Raw genomic sequence first — 6,000 nt, 5'->3', positions numbered from 1 at the left:
ACTCCTCCTGAGGCCTTAAACCAAAACACAAACCATCCCACGATTTCCTAGTCCTCCAAAGGCCTTCAACCGTCTCAACCCAACTCATTCCATGATTTCCCATTCCAAAGGCCTCCAACCATTCCAACCCAAACCATTCCATGATTTCCCACTCCTCCAAAGGCCTCCAACCATCCCAACCCAAAGCATCCCAAGATTTCCCACTCCTCCAAAGGCCAGGGAACAGTTCCTGTGTCCCTGGGGCCACGCCAGGAGCGCACCGGGGACAGACCTCAGCGAGGAGGAGAGGAAGAGGAAGAGGCAGCCAGGGCCCATTCAGGTTTTTATTGTTGTGAGCTGCTCCTGTCCCGGCCACATCCGAGCTCGGGTGCCAAATTTGTCATTCCTGACATCAGCCGAGGTGCTAAAAATAAACACGGAGGGAAGAACTCCCACGGCGGCTGCCGGGGGAGCCAGAATCCTCACGTGGCACCGTCCCCCTGCCTGCTGAGAAAACAAACCCGGGGCTGCTGCCCTGCCCCACCCGGGCCAGGACCGGAATAAATCAACCCTGAACTGGGATAAAGCACCTCAAACTGGGATAAATCACCCCAAACTGGGATAAATCATCCCAAACTGGGATAAAGAACCCCAAACCAGGATAAATCAGCCCCGAACCAGGATAAATCACCCCAAACGGGGATAAATCACCGCTCCCCTCCCCGCAGCCACCTCGGAGCGTGTGCAATACCCTCGGCCTCCCCGGGGTACCGTGAGCTTTAATTGCTCGCAGCCGGCCCCCAGCTCCTCCAGGATGTGCAGAAGAGCCGAAGAACCCGACTGGCCCGGCCCGGCCCGCACGTTTCCCATCCTCATCCATCCTGCCCGCCTGGAGCCCTTCCCAGCATTTTGCTCCGCCGTTTTTTTTTTTCCTTTTTTGCCTGGTTTAATCCATTTTAATTACCCGGCGCTGATTGCTTTTTGCCCTTTGTTTAAAACGTCTCAGGTTGTTAATTGCAGCCCCGGCTTTCTCGCATCAGTCGCTGTCGGGGCTGGTTCTTATCAGGCGGGCTGGGTTTGTTTTGCTCTCCGGGAGAGGGGAGCCAGGCACTGCTGGGATGGGGAGGGAGGCACTGAAACCCCACTCGGGGTCATGTTTATTTGTTTGCTTTCCCGGCGCAGGAACCGGGCAGGTTTTTCACAGCTTCTCCAGGAAAGGGGCCACCCATTCTGTGGTCTGCGCTTTTGCTAACAGATCGTTTAGGGCTTGAAAGTAAACAGGAGATTTTTTTTGGCCGCCTCCCGTGGTAAATGAGAGGTTCCTGGGGCTTTTTCTGGGGGCGGCTGCAGCAGTGGAGCAGCCTGAGACCTCGTCTGAACCTTGCTGGGCTCAGCCTGGGGTGGTTTTTAGGATGTTCCGAAGCCCAGGATGGATTTTGGGATTCTCCAAAGCCCAGAGTGGTTTTTAGGATGCTCCAAAGGCCAGAGTGGTTTTTGGGATGCTCCAAAGCCCAGGGTGGTTTTTAGGATGTTCTGAAGCCCAGGGTGGGTTCTGGGATGCTCCAAAGGCCAGGTTCAGAAGGAAAGAACCCAAACTCCAGCAGGACCCCAAATTCCCCTCAGCATCAGCACCAAAAAGCAACCTGAAAGCTGAGGAAGGAAATACGAACCCAGTGAGACAGGTGGACACACACAGAACCCAAACTGGGCACACAGAACCAAAATTGGGCACACAGAACCCAAACTGGGCACTGAGAACCCAAACTGGGCACACAGAACCCAAACTGGGCACTGAGAACCCAAACTGGGCACACACAGAACCCAAACTGGGCACACACAGAGCCCAAACTGGGAGCACACAGAACCCAAACTGGGCACACAGAACCCAAACTGGGCACACACAGAGCCCAAACTGGGAGCACACAGAACCCAAACTGGGCACACAGAACCCAAACTGGGCACACACAGAGCCCAAACTGGGCACACACAGAACCCAAGCTGTCCCGTTTCTGAGGAGCCTGGGGAACTCTGTCCGTGCGCTGTGCCACCCTCAGCCTTCCCACCTGGCTGTGCTCCAGCTCCTGCCCTTCCTCTGCTCCCTCTCCCTCCTCATCCCCCGTGCCGCAGCCCTGGCTGTCCCCACGTGCCGTTGGTTGTGTCACCTCTCGGGTGCCCTGCCAGGCGGGGCTGGCGCCCGGCACACGCCAGGGCGCTGCTCTCCATAAATCGCCGCCTTTCCCTCCGCAGCTCCCTCCCCGCCGTGCTGGCGCTGTCCCCTCCCAGGCAGGCGTGTCCCTGTCACCTCCCGGGGACGCATCGCGGTGTCATTGTCACTTGTTTGCTCGGGCAGGGTTTTCTCTGCCTGCCCGGGGATGCGTGGGGAGCGCATCGGCCCCGCCTCGCCGCTAACGATGCGCTGACAGCCAAGATCGAGTGGGCACAAATCTCAGCCCTGGATTCTCTCCAGGCTTTTTCTTTTCTTTTTTTCTTTATTATTTTAAATCGACGGAAGCCCAAAGCCTTTCAGCATTTGGGAAAGCAGCAACAGGAAGCGAGGCAGGGGGAGTTTTAGGAGCTGTTGAGATGGCTGCGGCGTTTGACATTCCCAGAACGCAGCGGGCGGGCGGCTGCCCGGCCCATCCATCCCCCGAGCTCCCCTCGTGCCCCACAAACACATCCCAGCCACAGCCGGGCACGATCCCATCCCGGGGCTCACGGAACACCGGGAATCACCGGCAGCTGGGGCCCCTCCCGGACCTGCTCTGACACTGGCTCGGCTTCAGCCCGAGCCGCCCCTGTTCTTCAGGGCAGGATCCTGAAACTCCCCCTGCAGAGGATCCCAAAATTCCCCTGGAGAGGATCCCAAAATTCCCCTGGTGACACGGATCCCATCCTTGGGATGCTCGCAGCTGGATTCCCATTGCAGCAGCCTGGGGGGAAATCTGGGAGGGAGCTGCGGGGTTTTTTTCCTGCAGGAAGGCTCTGAACCCTCCCCGGTTCATCCCCAGGAAGGCTCTGAACCCTCCCCGCCGGGGCTGCGCTCAGCTGGATGCTCCTCTGTCACATCCGTGTTTTTCTTCCTCCTCGGCCCAGCTGCCGGAGCTGCTCTCCAGACCCCCCAGCAGCTCGGCGCTGTCTCCCTGCCCCGTGCTGAGCTCACCCCACGCCTCCCGGAACGCTCTGGAGCCCGTCCCGAGGCCGTGCGGCCGCGGGGATGCAGCTCCAGCCCCGAGCCCTGGGGAGCTCCTCTGGGCTCAGGGTCAGGCCCCATCAGCGGAGCTGAGCGAAGGAAGCCACGGCATTAATTAGAGGAGCTGTGAGGCTGCCAGGAGTCACAGCCAGCCCCCGGAACTGGGATAAACCTTGGCATCCAGAGCTGACCACTGGCAGCCTGGCACGGGCTCAGCAGAAACCCCCCCTACCTGCTGAAGGAAATCTGGCCAGGAGAAAAGCCAAAAAAATAAACCTCCTCCCTTTTCCCATCGAGGCAGGGCCCGGGATTGCCAGAATTCCTGGCCCCAAAGGCAGCTGGAGAGCAGCCGAGCCCTGCACACAAAGGGAAGGGGAGGATGGATGGAGGCAGCAGGCACGCACGGGGCACGGACACACACACACACACGGCCTGGGGGATGGAGAGGGGGGAGCCGCTCGGAGGGTGCCTGGGTGGTGAGGAAAAATTTCATGCTGGCCTCTTTTAAAGGTGTGTTATTTGTTCAAGGCTGTCCAAACATTTGCGGAGCGCTGGCAGCCCCGGAATGCGAGCGGGAGCTGCGGCGGCGTGGCCGAGGCGTGGGAAAGCGCTGCTCTCCTCAACCTTTCCAGGCGCGTTCCCCCTCAGGCGGGGATTCAATAAAACCCCAGCCAGAGATTTATTGAGCTGATAATGACAGCTCCAGTCAGCAGGCAGACACCGGCAGGGCCCTCCGCAGGGGGAGAGGGACTCCCAAGTCGCTGAGCGGGGAGCGGAGAGCGCAGAGCAGGGCTGGGCTGGGATGTGGGGCAGGACGGGGTGGGCTGGGTGTTTAAGGAGGAGAAGCGGTTTGGGTGGGGTGGGGTGGGGGTACCCCAACCATCCCAAGTGGGTCAGGAGGGAGCGGAGGGCACAGAGCAGGGCTGGGGGCTGCACCTCGGGTACCCCAAATGTTATCCCAAGGAGGGAGCAGAGGGCACAGAGCCTTCCTGGGGTGGGATGTGGGACAGGACTGGGGCTGGGGGCTGCATTTTTGTTATCCCGAATAGCAGAGGGGGGATCAGAAACCCCAGCACCTTTCTGGGGCGGGACAGGGGGTGGGCTGGGGGCTGCACCTCGGGTACCCCAAATGGGTCAGGAGGGATCAGAGGTCCTGGTGCTTTGCCAGGACAGGGCTGGGGGCTGCACCTCGGTTCCCAGCAAGGTCAGAGCCCGATTTCAGCCCCTGTCACCCTGCCAGGTGAGCTGCTGGCAGGTGTGCAGCACTCCCTGCTGTGGGAATTGCTGCTGGCCTTGCCCCGGGGTCACAGTGTCCTGGCTGTGCCATGGGACGGGCTGGGCACCTGTCCTGGGGTCACAGCTGGCCCTGGGGCTGTGCCATGGGATGGGCTGGGCACCCATCCTGGGGTCGCAGCTGGCCCTGGGGCTGTGCCATGGGATGGGCTGGGCACCCGTCCTGGGGTCACAGCTGGCCCTGGGGCTGTGCCATGGGATGAGTTTGGCACCTGTCCCCAGGATGTGCCATGGGATGGGCTGGGCACCCATCCTGGGGTCACAGCTGGCTCTGGGGCTGTGCCACGCTGGCCCCAGGCCGCCTGCCTGAGCTGCTTCACCTCCGGCTCTGGCGCTGCCAGCCACGGGTGATTGCCCAGCTGAGGGGGCAGGGAGGGCTCCCAGGCTGGGGTGGAATTTTGGCTGGTTTAATACAGAAGTTCCAAGGGAAATCCTTCCCTCAGCCCTACCAGGGACACAGAGGCACCTCCGAGCCTGGGCACCTCTGGCTGGAGGCAGCAGAGGAGCAGAGCAGGAGGAAAGGGACCTGGCCTGGCCTGTCCCAGTTGGTTATTATTATAATTATTGCCATCTGTGCTGTCCCCTGGCAGGTTTCTCTGCAGCGAGAGCGCTCTGCAGCCCCACAGCCAGGGCTGCCAGGCTTTCCCAAGGCCGGGCCTAAATCCCGGCAGGAGCTGCTGCTCCTGGGCGTGGGGAGGGCGTGTGGGGCTGCAGCAGCTCTGCAGCTCGGCTGGCAGCAGCCGGGGCAGCATTCCTACAATAAACACCCCTTTGGGATGGCTCTGCAAAGAGCTGCTGCTCCTGGGGTGTGACTGGGAACGGAAAATCCAGAGATCCTGCAATTCTGAGAGTCCCCAGCTGTCCCTGCAGCCTGACCCTCTAATTTTGGCCACAATGACAATTTCAGGGTGATGAGTGGGAGAGGACAAAGAAGGTGGAGGCAGCAGCGGGGCTGCATGGGGCTCCCTGTGAGCCCTTCAGGTGTATTTGTATTTTTTCTGCAGCATTTTTTGGGGGAAATCAGAGCTCTCAACTGAGATTCCCAGCAGATTTCCCCGTGGACAGATCCCTGGTGTATTTATACTTTTATGCATCCAGACTGATGACTGGAGGCATCGGTCCAGAACCTGAAAACAGAACAGTTAAAACCTGAGGCATCAGCACAGAACCTGAAAAATAGAAAAGCCAAAACCTGAGGCATCAGTGCAGAGCCTGAAAAATCAAACCCCAGCACTGAAGGGCAGCGGGGCCGTTTCCCTGCCAGGGAGCTCACCTGGAGCAGGGGAAGCCCTGCCCGCTCCTGCCCTGCCCCAGGTGAGGCTCCGTGCCTGTGTGGCGTTGCCTTTGGCTCCCAGGAGGGGGTTTAGGCTTTTCCATACAGGATAACACGGCTGGAGAGGAATCTGGCTTGGGAAAAAAAATTTAAAAAATAATAAAAATAAGAAAAGAAAAAAAAAAAAAAAGGAAAGGAAAGGGACGGAGCAAAGCCCAAACTGCAGCTGCAAAAACACAGCGAGTTCCAGGGTGGCCAAGATCCA

Source organism: Camarhynchus parvulus, chromosome 21 (genome assembly GCF_901933205.1).
Source record: "Camarhynchus parvulus chromosome 21, STF_HiC, whole genome shotgun sequence".
In the NCBI taxonomy this organism is placed as follows: Eukaryota; Metazoa; Chordata; class Aves; order Passeriformes; family Thraupidae; genus Camarhynchus; species Camarhynchus parvulus.
Note: the sequence above shows the minus strand (reverse complement) of the source record.